Consider the following 16,755-nt stretch of genomic DNA (forward strand, 5'->3'; position numbering starts at 1 on the left):
GAGGAGAGGCCTCTGGTGAGAGCACGTTCTATAAGTGTAGGGGATGCCAAAGTGCTGAGGGAGGAGCGAGTGGTTGGGGAGGGAGTACCTTCATGGAAGCAAGGGAAGGGGGAGGGAGCATGGGAGTTTCTGAAAAGGGGATAACATTTAAAATGTAAATACAGGGAATATCCAATAAGAATGAAAAACAATAGAGTCATTAGTCTCAGCATTGAAGAGTGGGTATCTCTCAGAGTACTGGATCCTCACATCCATGTCAGGACACTCTAGGAGATCCAAGGCTAACCCTCAGGCCTGCATAGCACTCTATTCACATGAGCACAACATCTATACATAAGTAAAAGTAGTGTAATTTTTTAAAATTTTAATATTTGCAATAAGAAATATTTGGAAAATAGATTGATGAGGTGAAAGATTTCACACAAAGCTATTCAGAGTAGCACTGGCTTTTCTCAAAATTGTTTTCTTGTGTATTTATTATTAGTGAGTGCATATGTATTTGCAAATACATGTGTGTACACACATACACATGTGTGTTTTATGGGTTTGTGTGTATTTTTGTGGTGTGTGTGTGTGTGTGTGTGTGTGTGAATGCATGCAGGCTTATGTCACAGTATGCCTGAAGTTCTTTTGTTCTATCATTATTGGGTTTCAGATAATGAACTCACTTCCTTAGGCTTGCCAGCCTTTTACCAGCTGAGCCACTCTGACATCTCTACACCTAAGTTTGAGGAATGTTCCTGAATATCTCTCCCTCTGTTGTTTCATACTCAAAATTATCATTGTTAGCTCTATTCTGAGACAAGCATCTGTCTATTTATGAACTTGAAGTCTGTCAGCTGGAAAGCAGCTTCTGGTGGGCTTGGGTTACCTGGGGGCTCGTCAGCAACGTTCAGCTTTTGTTGCTGACAATAGCTGGAACTTTATTCCGGTTTTCTAGTTTGTCAGAAGAATAGTACACAGAAAACAATGTGCTTCAATGATCCCTGAAGATTTAAATACACAAATAACAATTATAAAACTATAAAAGACAAAGGGATTAGATTAGATTCTTGCTTATAACTTTCAACATACTTTCTACAACAACCTCTAGTACGGCTCTTTAAGTTCCAGATACTTTTCAGTTGCCTTATAATTTTGTTCCTTCTGGCTAATTGATATTTCTCATTGGATCTGATCTAGCTAATCAAGATTTTATTGTGCAAAAGTTAAAAACACACATTTGCTGCAGTACTATTTTCAAGTCTAATTGGGTTATTAAGCAAAATGCATTTGAACAACTAAACATAAAAGAAGTGGATTTTATTCTACCTTAAGATGCCAATTCCCTTGGTGATTGGCTGGTGAATGTTTTCCAGATATGCAAAGAAATATAAAAATTGTCAAATCTCCTAAACTTCTGCTTTAATAATCACTCATGGAGTATTTTAAGAACCATCTATCTGGTACAGACCAAGAAAATGAATTTAAAATAAGCAAATGAGATATAGCATTGTAGTTCATTTAAAGACAAGCTCCTGCTATAGCACAGAAGCCTTAAATATTCTCATGTACAAAGAGACATTTTTAAAGATCCTGAGGTCTTAATAAAAAAGATTTCTGTACAATAACTCTGCAAATGTATCCATGGAAAACTACTTTATGTGTTGTTGCCAGATGGCTTTAAAATAGCACTATCCAATTATTTCCAATGATGAAGGATGAAGGATGGCTTCACTGGGGATTTCATAGGAAGTGATCATTCATGTCTTGTTATTTTCTAAAGAGCAATGGTAGGATGAAAATGGTCACAGAGTGACATTTGGTATCAGTGACAAATGGTGGTAGGAAGGAACATAAGGAAATGATAGCTCATTTTAACCTTCCCAGTGGCCAGGTCATGGCTCCTAAGAAGTTCATATCCATTCCTCAAGAGGCTCAGCATATATGCACTCTAATCACAAGTGCACAATAATTAATGTTTGTATTAACATACACGTTTATGTTTGTGGTACAGTTATAATTATGCAAAGAAAATGGAGAAAGCTAGCAAGCTTTCCCAAGGGGAAAGGTGTATTTGTGTTACCTATATTACTTATCTTTGATGGCCATTTCCGAGGATTAAGATTTTTAGATCCTCAGATAATATTTATACTTTTTACTATAGGCAAATAAACAATGTGGATAGATGTCTGTACCTATCGATGTGATATTGTAAGGGTCTTACTGATTGTTTTCTCTGCACACAGACACAAACACACAGACACACTATATAAATAAAATAAAATAAATATTCATCTATTTATTTACTGTTTGCATGTGAGTGTTCATGTGTAAGTTGGAGGACATCTTTGTGGAAGTAATTTTTCTTCTTCCATGATGTATATTTGAGGGGTCAAATGCTGGACCATTATGTTTGTTGGCCAATGGCTTTTGCCATCCAATCATCTCAATAGCCCAGACAGATAGATTTTTATAAGGAATTTGGCTATCTATGTGAACGGAGTAAACTTTAGTGTGGACAAGTTTTAGGTATCGTGACTAAGTATAAATGATAAAATGTGTTACGAAGAAAATAATCTAGAGCTCTTTCCGTTCCCAGTGCACCCATGGCTCATGGTCCCAAGAAACATCTGAAGCGCATAGCTTTTCCAAAGCATTGGATGCTGGGTAAGTTGACTGGCAAGTTTGCTCCTCGTCCATCAACTGGTCCTCACAAGCTGAGGGAATGCCTGCCTCTGATCATTTTCCTAAGGAACAGACTTAAATATGCCCTGACTGGAGATAAAGTAAAAAAGATTTGCACGCAACGATTCATTAAGATTGATGGGAAAGTCAGGACCGACATAACCTACCCTGCTGGGTTTATGGATGTCATCAGCATTGACAAAACTGGAGAACTTCCATCTGATCTATGACACCAAGGGTCGCTTTGCTGCTCATCGTATTACACCTGAGGAGGCCAAGTACGAGCTGTGCAAAGTAAGGAAGATCTTTGTGGGCACAAAAGGAATCCCACATCTGGTGACCCATGAAGCTCGTACAATTCGATACCCTGATCCCCTCATCAAGGTGAACGTCATCATTCAGATTGACTTGGACAAAGGCAAAATAACTGCCTCCATCACGTTTGACACAGGAAACCTGTGTATGGTGACTGGAGGTGCTAACTGGGGAAGAATTGGTGTAATCACGAATAGAGAGACATCCCGGATCTTTTGATGTGGTTCATATATAAGATGCCAATGGAACAGCTTTGCCACTCAGCTGTCCAACATATTAGTTATTGGCAAGGGAAACAAGCCATGTATCTCTTTTCCCTGGGGAAAAGGAATCTGCCTCACCATTGCTGAAGAGAGACAGGAGGCTAGTGTCCAAACAGAGCAGTGGGTGAAATAGTCTCCAGGAGACACGCTAGAGAAGTATTTGTACTCTGGCTAATAGAAGGCTTTCTAGGCAACAGGCAACATGCTAGATTAAACAGCATGATGAAACTAAAAAAAAAAAAAAAAAGAAAATCTAGAAAATTCAAAATGAATTTGAAAGAGAAAATATATTTTGGAGCCCATAATTTATTACAGGTTTGGTTTATCAGATTGAGTGCTCTTGATAAAGGCAACCATAATTTGAAAATAAAAAGCATATGTGTATACACCCACACCACGAAGATATATATGTATTAACAATTGAGCACAAACATAAATACTCAAGAACTAAATCAAACATTCTAGTTTTAACTAATCTAAAAATACCTTGACAGATAAGAATGTAAGAACTAACTCCTAGCTGATTCTTGATGCAGCTACACTGACATTCTTCACTGACCATCTCAGTGTGAGCTAATTTTCTCTTGTACTTCATTCCCAGCACTCAGGGTCCCCACCATGTCCCTCTCTGCTGCACCCATTCTGGGACCTTTCACGACTCTATTCCATATGTGCCTGAAAGAATTATCTCCCATGATTGCCTATTTGCTGAAATTATAACTTTCTACTTAATCTTCATCTCAGTTTATTTGTCCTTAGAGTGGCGTGTACAGACTCACCTCGTTTTAATATACTCTAGTCATTGAATTATATACATTTCCTCCTCTGCGATCTGCAATTTTCCAGCGGGAATCAAGAATGTACACAACTATTTTTAATCCTGGTACCTAGCACATTTCTTGATATTTAATTATTTAGAAGTAAATGAGAAAATGTGTGAAAAATGCAAAGCAATTAGCATTTAAAAGAGATCAAGATAGATTTTTTTAATAGCATTTTAGAAGAACTAAAATGTCCCCTTCTTGCCCTAAAATGGAATGTTTAAAAGAACAGTTTGGTGGAAACATAGTTTAGTTGAAAATTTAAAAAACTTTATCTAGGTCAAATTTTGCTACTGTCTATATTTCACATTTGATTTTCTGGGGTCTCAGGCTCTGAGGAATAATATAAAAATGCTGTCAGTTCTTTCTAACTGTCTCAGGGAACCTTCTTCTTATATCTGGAGAAAGAATGAAAATAGGGAACAGACTGGATAAACTTTCAGGGGATATGTATTGTCTCTTTCATCTGTTAGTCACTCAGAGGGTATAAAAGGGAGAGAAAAAGAAAACATGATTGCAGGTAGACCCACAATATGGGTTCTTCAATCTGTAGTAGCCACAAGGATATACTGACACAGCTGTGCATGTGGAGTTGCATGCTTCAGCAGGGCATACCTAACAACATCATTAATGCGAGTGCCCTAAGAAGAGTTATATGTGGTGAAAATTTGTCTGACTATGAACAAAGGAATTTGGCTTTAACTACACAATCCAGAGCCTAAACTGAGCCATATTCAGTGGTACCTGGAGTCCGTCTCTTTATAGGGAAAATGAACTAAGGAGCTTCCTGACAGGTGACAGTTCAGGCAAGTCACCTTGCTTAAGGTCAGGCTTCCAGATCCCATCTCATTTTAAAAATTACAGAGTTTGGAGCTGATCTTTACAGTTAAGAACTTACAGAATGCATAACAGACTATCCTTCATCTTAGACACACAGGCAAAAGATTGCTGTGGGGATTTATAGGAAAAAGAAGGAATGATAACTCTATCCAGGAAAGCAAACATTTGAATTCCAGAAGGTGACACTATTGGCAGCTCCCTAGTGGTTGATTAAAGTCCTACAAATGGGCATCATGAATAACCTTTATCTTTAATGCTGTTACAACACAGTGTTATAAACAGCATTACATAGTGTAGTGGAACTTACTTCACAATGCCCGGTTTCTTATATTTTCAGAAAAAAGAGAGTCTGGGAAGGATTATGGAGAACACTGGGTGGGTTTAGTGTTTCCAGTGAAGCCTGATAACGTGAGTTTAATTCCCAGGACTCAAATGGGGGAAGGAGAAAATGTGTACATTGTTCTGTGGCCTCTTTACATGGAATGTACTATGCACACATGAGCATGCATACACATACACACACACACAAACACACACACACACACACACAGACAGAGAGAGAGGGAGAGAGATAGAGAGAGGGGGGAGGGGGGAGAAGTATGCACACACACTTACAAAGAGAAAGAGAGAGGGAGGGAGGGAGAGAGAGAGAAGGGGGCTGCAGCGAGTAAAGGAGAATGAGAGAGTTGGAGGCAGGGCCTAGTAGTGTGTCTTCATGGACTTTGTTTTTCTTACCTTCTCAGTAGGAATAAACCTTTTGTTTCTTCATCTCTGCATTTTGTTTGTTCCTTTTGAAAATTAGCTGAACATCTATGTAATGGTAATGTAACATGGGTCTGGAAAGATGGTTTTGTCTTTAGGAGTATTTGCTGTTCATCCAGAAGTCTGTAGACTAGTTCCCACGACCTATATCTAGCAGCCTACAGAAACTGCCTGTGCCTCTACCACCAGGGGATCTGATAGCCTTTTCTTGATTCTGTAGGGACCTGTACCTACAAATATACATGTGTCCTCAACATTCTCTTTCTCTGTGTGTGTGTCTCTTTGTCTCTGTCCCTCTGTCTCTCTCTCTCCCTCGCTCTCCCTCTCATATTATCTTAGCTTCTATAGCTTCATAGAAATCAGAAAACTGACCTTTCTCAAGTATTCTTTGAGAGGCCAGATACCTCCTAGTCCCTTGCTGTATTTACCTAGAAAGAAAAGTAATGGAAGGTGCTGCTCCTCAGAAACATTGCCCAGGTTTATTTACCGCAGTGTGTGCATGTCCATGTGTACCTCAGCATACAAAAGAAATATTGTGTACAGGCGATCCAGGCGGCATCTTGTACATGGTAGGGTGTCAAGGGAAGGTAAAACACACATGGTAGGGTGTCAAGGGAAGGTAAAACACACAGCGATTTTTGAAACAAATTTTCGTGCTGTGGTGAGCTAAGAGACTGATGTGTTACTACATGGTCCTGAGTTCAAGGCCTCAAGTCCCTGTAACAAAAGGCTGGTGTGGTTGCACATGCATCAGCAATAGGAACTGGTGATTAGGATTACAAATACTCAATAACAGGCAGCCTTAGTTTACTTAGCAAATTCTAGATCAATAAGAAAAAAAATCTCAAGAAGAAAGTAAGAAGGATCTGATGACTGGCCCCTGGAGTAAACCTCTAACTCCATGCATGTGTGCACATATGTACACATATCTACCCAACACATATGAACATACATACACACACACAAAAGCACACACACGCACACAATCAGATTTTTAATGGCACAAGATTCTTTCTTTTTTTGCTGAAAAGAATAAATTTCTATGTATTTTGTCTGATTTCACACTAGCCTTTATTGTTTTTGCATAGGTATTAATGTCCAAAGATGATTACTGGCCTCCTGCTCAAGTTCAACATAGCCTTTCCATTAACATCAGCAAGAGTGGCTTCTTCTGCTTGGTTCATTTACGAAGATGCTTTTGAGACCTGTCAAAACGACTTCCTCCCCTTTTATTCTTTGACAGAGTAAAAGACTCAGACTTGGCTTGAGTCATATAATTTCCCAAATGGACTGGAATTTTCTGGCAGACCCACTTAGTGTTTGCCATCTGACATGACCTCACAGAACCAGAGATGCCATCTGCTAAGTAAGACTTAATCTGCATTCCAGGGTTGGTTATGATGCTTGGGGCTGGAGGACCCCACCTTGATGAAATATCCTGTGAGTCATAGGAGATAACCTTAATTCCCCAGAAAATTTTATGCCTTTTGTGCTCCAGAGTGTACTCTAGAGTCAGGAGCAGTCACCCATGATGAACAGTAATAGGACATCTCTGCTCTGCTTTTCATGCCTGTGTTTCCTAAATGTTGATGTATACCAACACAATATTTTACATGTTGAATATAAGTTCTTTCAGTCATATTTGAAGTTAATTTGAAAGAGAGTAGCTTCCTTTTAGCTACAGATCCAGGAAAGAAAGAAATTCTTTCTATTTCGAGAAAGAAGGAATAACATCATGGATAAATGTTGGTTGGGTCACTCCGGTCTTGCCGTCAGTCACTTGTGATGTGGGTCAACAATAGTCATCAAGTCCTGATTAGCGCCTGGAATGTCTTCATTTCTGTGTGACCTCTGACTCATGCACTGCCTCAACTACACAGCATCCTTGCCGTTCCAAAGTGTTGCTAGTAAAAGGGGCCCACCTTAGAAATCCCGCTATGTAGATCCAGTAATGTCTTCTCAGTGCCTAAGATGGAGGCTTTCATTCTGAGTCCTCTAGGTTATGAGTCTATAACCATCCCTGCAGATCTGTGACATTCTGCATCCTGCTTTGCATGTATCTGCATCCTACCTGATAAATATCTCAACTGATAGTGAGCTGGGGAGATAGCTTTGCAATCAAAGACCCTTGTCACTTGAGTTTGATACCCATGCTCAGCAAAGCAGAAAGAACCAACTTTCTCAAGTTTTTTGAAGATGTCCATATGTACACAAGCACACACACACACACACACACACACACACACACACACACACATACGCACACAATGCTAGTACTCCCCACTGGTGAATATTTATTGCAAAAAATATGTTACCTAAAGTACCCGCAAACTTAACTAAAAAACCAAAATTCAATACAATACAAACTGCCCTTAGATTTAAAAAATATCTAGTGTATGCTTAATTCCAAGTATTGTGTGCGTTCGTGTAAGTACAGGGGCCTTTTGAGACCAGAGGAGGACACTGAACCTTGAAGAATTTGAGTGACATTTGGTTGTGATCAAACCTACACATGCAAGTGCTGAGCACTGAACTCAGCTCCTTTTGAAGAAGTTCTCTTAACTGTTGGGATTAGCTGCATTTTCACATTTTACTGGGTTGCCCATGCACTCTCTTCTTGATACTCTATCAGAAATGGTGCTCCTGAGGCAGAGAACACGGGTGCTGTAGTCACAGCAGGAATCTCCTGCTCTACAGGCTCATATGAATCCATAGTTGAAGGAAGAAGTAAATAAAATCAAAATAAAAAGTAAGCCTTGTTCTTACACCTGCCATATTGTGATTATATAATTGATTCTTCATTCAGTTTCAATCCTCACACACAGCCAGTTGAGAAATCTGCTTTGCTCTGTTCTTATCTGTGGCACATAGAACACTGCTAGGCTACGGCAATTGTATGAACAGTTGCTGGAAAAATGTATAACTAGTACACACAATGTTTTATATGTGAAAACGTTTTAATGTCATAGCAAATACATGACCTATGGTTTTGATTCTTTTGAAGAAACATTTGCCTTCTTTATTGGCTTTTTCCTTCCAGAATTTAATGTTCAAAGGGTTATTTTAAGTCTCATGCTCTAGAGATTGAGGGAATAGGGAACCTTCAAATGATTAATTTTTAAAAATCAAACATACAGCAGGCACGTTTCCTCAGTTGCCATCCATGCAGCAGCTATGCACAATCACAATGAGAAGCTTCTCCTTCTCTTTTCTCATTAAGTAAATAAATAAAAATAAAAGTCACACATCTATAAACAAATGCCAGGAAGAAGTATTACTCTGGCAACCTTCTTAGAAATATATATAAAGTAATGCCTCAGTCTTTTGATCCGGTCATCTCTCAGAAATCAAATGTGATGATGGTCACAGTGGTATTTATAATGCGGGGGGGGGGGGACTGTTGAGTTCCTCGTGTGTTATAACATGTGAACTCATACATGCTTTCCATACATACTGTAGCATCATTGTGGGCACTGTCTTTTGGGAACACACAGATTTCATGTCATTTTATACCTAAATTTTCCTTTTCTCTACCAGAATGTGAAAGTCAGATTATAAATTTCTAATTTTCCTCATCTACAATATCATTTAGAAAACTCTCCCTGTCACAGTACCTGTTACAAGAGGCCTCACCTTGACATTACATTAATCAATGTCAAACTTGTTTCATCCAAAAATTATGAGGGAAGAGAAAGAATCATCTATCCTGTTACTTTGTGTTTGTTGATTTATTAAATATGAAAAATTCAATAATGTAAATTACTAACAAAGGTTTCTGCCTGAACTTAAGTTTTCAGAAGAAAACTTCATATCTCCCCCTTTAATTCTATAAGAAAAATGGATTATGATAAAGCTAGACCACCATGTCAAAAAAGAATAATGATTTCTTTTAATTTTTGAATATAGTGAACAAAATTTTTATACAAAAATGAAAAGAGGTAGGCTGTTTTTATCAGACATTATTCTCTAATTTAAAATTATAGATGAATGAACCAGTGTAAGGAGTGATTTACATGTGAATTATTTTCCATGGATCTCTATGAAGTTAATAAGACCACAGATGTCATTATCATATTCTGAGAGTGAAAAATTATCTCTAATGTACAGAAAGCTTCCTTGAAAATTAAGGCTCCATTTAAGCCACTCCTTTTAATTCTTTTCTTATTCCATAGGGTTTTTCCCATGTGCTGAATATTTAATCCAGTTCTTGACCACTGATCTACATCCAGGACAGTTATTTATATACTCATGTGACAAACAAAACATTCAAGTTTTTATACACATCACATTAATATAAAGGTATCACACACTCAAGCATTATCTAAAAAAATAGAACCAAACAGTTCAATAGATACTTGCTTAGTATCTATACTTGATACTTTCTGTACCATAAAAAAATTCCTAATAGAACAAAAATATCTTTGGTGTTACAAATAAAATTTGAGTTTTTAAAAAGGTGTGTTTTATTTTTATATGCATACCTATATGAGTGTACACCTGTGTAATCGTGTGCTGGTGTGAGAGTGTGCATTGTATGTGAAGTTGCCTACAGAGGCCCTAAAGAGAACATAAGAGTCCCTGGATCTCCAGATCCAGGTGGCTGTGAGCTACCTGACCTTTCTTGTCTGGTTGCTGGGGGCCAATCCTGGGACTTCTGAAAGAGCAGTAAGTGCTCTTTACAAATTAGCCATCTGAAACCAAAACACCTGTTCCTCATCTCTCCTCTCCCCTAAAATATCTCCTCTCCTCTGTTCTCTATTTCTTCCTGTCTCTTTCTCTTCTGTGGGACTAGCATGTGCCTGATTTTGTGCCTGCAAGCAGAAGCCATCGAAGAACTTTGGCTCTTTCCCTGCCATTCTCTGCTCTATTACCTGGCAAAAGGTCTCTCATGGAAGCTTATGTTATTCTGACAGCAAATTCACCCCAGGTATCTTCCTGTTGTCTTTCCTCATTCTTGTCAGGAGACTCAAAGGCACATTTACTTGTTTATGTGCTCAATGGAGATTCAAAAGCTGACCCCTATGCTTCTGCCCACTGCACCTCCCCAGTCCCAGAGTAAATTTCTTTTATAATAGACCTTGGTTATTTTATGGTTGAGGGCTTTCAAAAATACATTGGCCTTTTGACTTTAATTATATTCCTCACCTATCTTTCCTCAGAAACATTAGGGTCTTTTTTCCATTTGGCTAATGAAGATGCCCTGCAGGTTACACGACTTCCTGAGAGCTAGCTTTTTCCCTTGCACAATCTTTAACTGTTTTCTTTTTGAAAAAGGAGCACCAAAGCAATGCAAAGTTAATTAGTGATGACTCCAATTAGAAATCCAAACCCTTGCTATCTTGGCATAATCAGAATGTGACTCTAGGTTGTATGATGCTCCCTTATTCTGCACTGTTTGAAGTCTTACTTGGGGTTTTTCATTTACACTAAGAATTATTGTCTCTCTTTTATGACAAGTTATTTCGTACTTGATGCTCTTCAGAATGGTCACTACTAAATAGAACAGTCTGTCCCTTCTGGTTTAGCACCGTGACAGCAATTCTATGATCTGTAGGATTTCAAATCTGACATATTAGTTGCAAAAACATAGCTTTTTCCCTGAGTATGTATTAGTATGATGGATGTCAGAAGGTAGGCTGTTACCTGTGGGGGATTAATGGAAGGTACTGGGATTTAACCTTGACAACAGTCATCTCAAGATATCCTTGTCCAGCACTTAATATGGGCAAATATCCTTCTGCATTAAAAATAACAAAGTAAGCATGCCACCTCCACACTGAATTCTGTGGCATCCTTACAGACACATTTGTTATGCAGGTCTGATTCTGGCTTCCTGCTGCCCTTTTGTGGTAGTAGATCAGGAGAAGGATAAATATCTAAATAAGAAAAAATGCCCCATAGGAAAAGGATTTGAAATTGTTTTCCACTGTGGCTATATGTAACAAAAATGAGTATGTGCAAACAACGCTCCCATCTACACACCTACTAAAGAAGGCTTAGTCTCTCTCTCCATCTCTGTCTTTATGTCTCTGGTCCAGTTCTTTGTTTCAAGGCATCAGAAGGTTGAAATATCTGCAGGTCTGCAACCTCTATGTGTAAAACTTTGATGTGAAAAGGCTTTATTTCTCCAATTAAAAAGTACTTATTTTGATTTTGTGGCAGGCTGAGACTGAAGAGTCTGTGAACAGATGTTTTGGAGAGATCCACATCTTTGACTGAACCTTCTGAAATGTTCATTAGTTGATGGGAATGTCAGGGTTTGTGTAGCAGCTGACATGCTGCAGCTCCTGTACCAGATTTTAGCTTAGACTTTATTTAGCCTCATTAATAGCCATTGCTTTCCCACCTTGAGGTCTGATCTAATGTAACTGTGACTATCGGGTGAAAACTTTTGGAATATATTAACATATGACATTGCTATTTTGGTTGAATTCTAACAACAGGTGTAACTATAATACTTTGGTATCCAGAACTGAAGCAACTAGCTTCTCTAGATGTTTGTCTGACTGTAACTGCAACCCACAGGGATAGCTACCATCACCTGACATTCTTCAACTGAGAATCGGCTCCCTATGGGAGGAAACAAATCAAAGAAACTTTTAGTCCTGTCCACCGTTCTGCCATGTGTGCTTGAGCTATCCCCAGAGCTCCTGTCAAACTGAAATATGCTATCTGCTTCCTTCTCTGTAGCATCATATCTCAATATCAAGCACTTACCTAAAAAAGACAATCTGGCTGACCATTAGCCTAGAACTTCAGAACCAGAGCCATTCATTACTAGTTTGGACTGAACTATACTTTCTCAATTATACATGATAGTAATTCTATGTTTTACTAAATCATCTTATCTTCAATTCTGTGATTTTTTTAATTTAAACTCTGACTTTGTCTCAGGCTCTCTATCCTGTCTCTTTGTTTCTCTGTCTCTCTGTCTCTCTCTGTCTCTGTCTCTCTCTCTCATACACACATATACACACACAGAGACTCACACATACACAATCACAAACACACACTCACACATACACACACATATTCCCACATATACACACAAACATACACACACATACACAAACTATACAAATAGGACCAGCTTCTGTAGAATAAGCAATGGTTGTCACACATACAACACAAGCTCTTTCTTTATGACCGCGGGCTGGTTTCTGTGCTACCTTTTTTCAATATTATATTGTAATCTATACCTAACTTTGAGGTATAAATTACCCACGTGCAGGCACAGTCTATACCCCAAGAAGTACAGACTGACCACCTCTTCTTGAGAAGCTAATTAAAGGAAGTCAATTATGGTGCTGACAGATGGCTCTGCAGTTCAAAGTGAATGCTGTTCTGTCAGAGGACTTGAGTTCAGTCCTCACCCTCTTCCTCATACCCACATCAGGTTATCACCTCCTGTAACCCAGCTCCTTGGGATCTAATTTTGGCTTATGTAGACATCACCACTCACACACATAAACCCACAAGGAGAAACACATGTACATATACATTTTAAAATACAATATTTATAACAGCCAGATAATAATGAGGACGAGATAACATAAAAGGAGATCTTAATATGCCACAATGACAAAATAAAAGAGATCCTGTGTCCCCCTCAGTGTCAATCTTCAGAGTCCTACAGTGACTCTGTGGTTTAACTCAAGAAAGGCTGATATGCACATTTAAGCTCAACTTGTCAAGGTATGGTCGCATACACTTGTTACTGACTTGTTACTATCTGGGCTTCAGAATTAACCTATAAGGTATTCTGACAAATCCTAAATCTCTTTGTAGGGAAGAAGTATTCCCTCTGGATGGAAGGTTTTTTCCTCTTTCAATATGATATTTCTGGGGAAATTCTCAATTCTTGAGTTCATTGTTTCAAAATTTGCTAGCCAGATTGAGAGACACAAGCATTTTCAAATATCATGTCTGCAAGGTGATCTCATTGCTTACTATACTGAACCTATATACAGTTCAACTGCAAAGTCTCTAAATTGATGATGGCCAAAAGAGCCATCCAGTGACCAAAAGCACCACCCATGACTCTCATCCCTCAAGTTCCCTCGCTTATGGCAGAACTTCCCACCTGGAAGCACAGATGTTCCTGTGTGACAGAGGACAATGGAAGAAGTAATTAATGAGGGTTAAGGGTAGATTTTTTTAAGGCATTACAGATGTCACCTGGCTTTGCCAAATCACCACTCTGGGACAAGGCAGATGTCTTGCCATGTGGACATTAAAGTTGCCAATCGTGAGGCTTCCACGTGAAAACCACTGAGACTCTGGGCTGGCAGCCATTTCCACTTGTCAACTATGTCAGGAAAGAAGTGAAGATGTCCTTCCTTTAGCTCAGTCAAGGCACACAATGGCCACATCTGCTACCTCAGTCATTACTCAGAGAAAGTCTATCATGCTGGCCCTTTAAAGCCAATCTCTTCAAGCATTCTAGACCCAAAACGTTCATTCTCAAAATAAATTACTGGTTTTGGTCATTAGTTTGGTATAAAGTCAATAACACACAGCCAGTCCTATTTGACAGTGAGAGCCTTTTGCTAATGCAATATTTTATTGTATCCTCTGTAATGTTAAAGTGATCTAAGATAAGATGAATCATGGATGAATAATGTGTGTACACTTAGGAAACAATGAATATATTTTTCTTCTACATAACAAATTATGATATATTCATTTACTAAAATGTCTGTGATCAGTGCTCATAAGAAATGACTCAGTCAATAAGGAATTTTCTCAACAAGCATAGTGGCTTCAGTTTCTATCCATGGCTTTTATGTAAAATGCTGGGTTTGGTGGTATACAAACCTCGAATCCTGGCACTTGGAAAGTGGTGACAAGCAAATCTTTAGTCCTTGATGGCCAGATAGTCTTCCTTAACTAATGAGTTCTAGTTGAGTCAGAGATGCTATCTCAATAAATAAAACAGAAATGTGGTTGAGGAAGGCAGAGGACATGGACCTCTGGTTTCAACATACTCATCTTCTTGTATACACACACATATACAAAAATTCACATATACACACACAAACATATACATATATATGCACATGTGTGGTGTATTGGCATATATACATACATACAGACAGGCAGGAATTTAGTTAACTGAATCCAATCCATATATTTATATATATGCTGATGGCTATCATAACAACACCAACACCAAATCACCTGAATTTTATAACATATTCAAACCCGTGCAAGCAGATCATTTTCAGACTCCTCACACACCCCTAATGCATAAAAATCAGAACTGGGCTGGCCAAATTGTTTAGTAGGTAATGGCAATTGCTGTCAAATCTGAAGTACCAAGTTCAAGCCCCTAGACCCATATATTAGAAGAAAAGAACAGATACATACATGTGATCCTTTGCTTTACACACATGAAAAATAGCATGCATGATCAGTTACATATATATATATACATATATATATATATATATATATATATATATATATACTTATAAAATAAATAAGCAAATGTAATAGATATTTAAGTAAATGATAAATTTTATTTCAAATTAGATGGTTCCATTTGGGATGAACTGATGGATATGTGAGTAGATAGTTCACAAATGCAGATCAGCTGCCAGGCTTCTTCTTCAAATATTCCACTTCTCACTTTTTGCTATGCTTTTTGTAGCTACACACTTAGACATAGGAACACATGTACACACGTTATACTAGTGTTGTTTCTGCATTATCAACTTGCTTCTGTAAGCTTAGCAACAGCAGCTGAAACGGGAAAGAGATGGCAAGATCTGAGGGTGACAAAGCTGTACCATATATCCAGATATTTCCCTCATCTTGCTATTGTGTATGTTTGTGTAGGCACACATGTGTGTGAAAGCTATATGAGGACTTCAGGCATCCTACTTTATCATTCTCTACCTCATTCTTAAAGCTGAACCCAGGCTGGCAGCCACAGCATCCAACTGTTTCCACTCCTACTCTCTTACCAATAAAGCCTAGAGATAATTACTTTTGCAAGTGGGTTCCAGGGGGTTCTAAAATCAGGTCTTAATACTTATACAGAAAATACTATTATCCACTGAGCCATCTCCCCAGGTCTGTCTGTAAGTTCATCATTAACAGGATTAGTCAAAATAGCAGTACACCCCAAATGTGTGAAGTTTAATGGCCTAGACAATCCCATGGCCAGACTTTACTCCCACAGACTTCTTAAAGATGTCTTAGTAATTGTGAAGCACTGAAGTATTAAGACCCAGAATTTAATTAGATAATTCACTAGAGAAGAGTTACTTTTTCAAGCAGTAGTGCGTGCCTGATTCATTTTACAGCAATTACTTCTTAGTTAAAATAGATATTTATCATAAAGAGGACTTTGTCTAAAGACCTACAGGGTAGTGTGGATGCAGCCAAGTCTGAATAGCAGCAAATACACTCTACATAGTATGGTGCATATCAAACAGAGAGCAATATGCTATAAGCAGAAGACCCATATACAACCTATATATGTGTATGCACATAGGCACACACACACACTAAATTATAATAATATCGTTTAGTTTATATCATTAAAATATTTATGCCATTTAGATAGTTATAGTTTTAGGAATAATTTAAAGTATAGAGATGAATAATGACTATGCATATAAAACTATCACAAGTACCACTTGAATATCAAAAATAATGTATGCCTGGCTCCATGACATGGTTTAGCAGGTAAAAGTGCTTTCTACCACGTTTGACAGCCACAATCCCATATTATGAACAGAATATTGACTGTCTCAAGCTATCATCTGCCTTCTGCTTACACAGTGTCACATCTATATGTACTCAAGCACAAATAGAATGCAGGAATGATTAAACCTACAGTATATGCAGTAAACGTTTCATCAACATTGTAACCAATTAGAATTCAGTTTATAACAAATGTAGTTCTAGGGATAATGCTTTTATATTTTCACTGATTAGTCCTAGATTTTTTTTAACTGATGTTCTACTGATAGAAAGCTCAGAGCAGCTGCAACTAATAGGATGGACCCACCCCCATGCCTGAGCCAAGCCTCAGAGTAAAGTGACAATCATTGCTGGTCCTCCCTTCTCCTTAGGGT

The 16,755-nt window shown here is 38.2% G+C and overlaps 1 protein-coding gene and 1 pseudogene across 6 annotated transcripts in view; one reads left to right on the forward strand and one right to left on the reverse strand.

The window, feature by feature from the left end:
* Positions 1–16,755, reverse strand: part of DPP10 (dipeptidyl peptidase like 10) — a gene marked incomplete at both ends in the record, with an annotated part of 1,446,555 nt that overhangs the window by 293,589 nt on the left and 1,136,211 nt on the right. The gene's annotated exons all lie outside the window — the stretch shown is intronic.
* Positions 2,589–3,373, forward strand: LOC308421855 (small ribosomal subunit protein eS4-like; annotated as a pseudogene). Its single transcript has one exon. The product of its transcript is annotated as a small ribosomal subunit protein eS4-like (transcript).

Source organism: Micromys minutus, assembly GCF_963924665.1.
Source record: "Micromys minutus genome assembly, chromosome: 6".
Taxonomy (NCBI): Eukaryota; Metazoa; Chordata; class Mammalia; order Rodentia; family Muridae; genus Micromys; species Micromys minutus.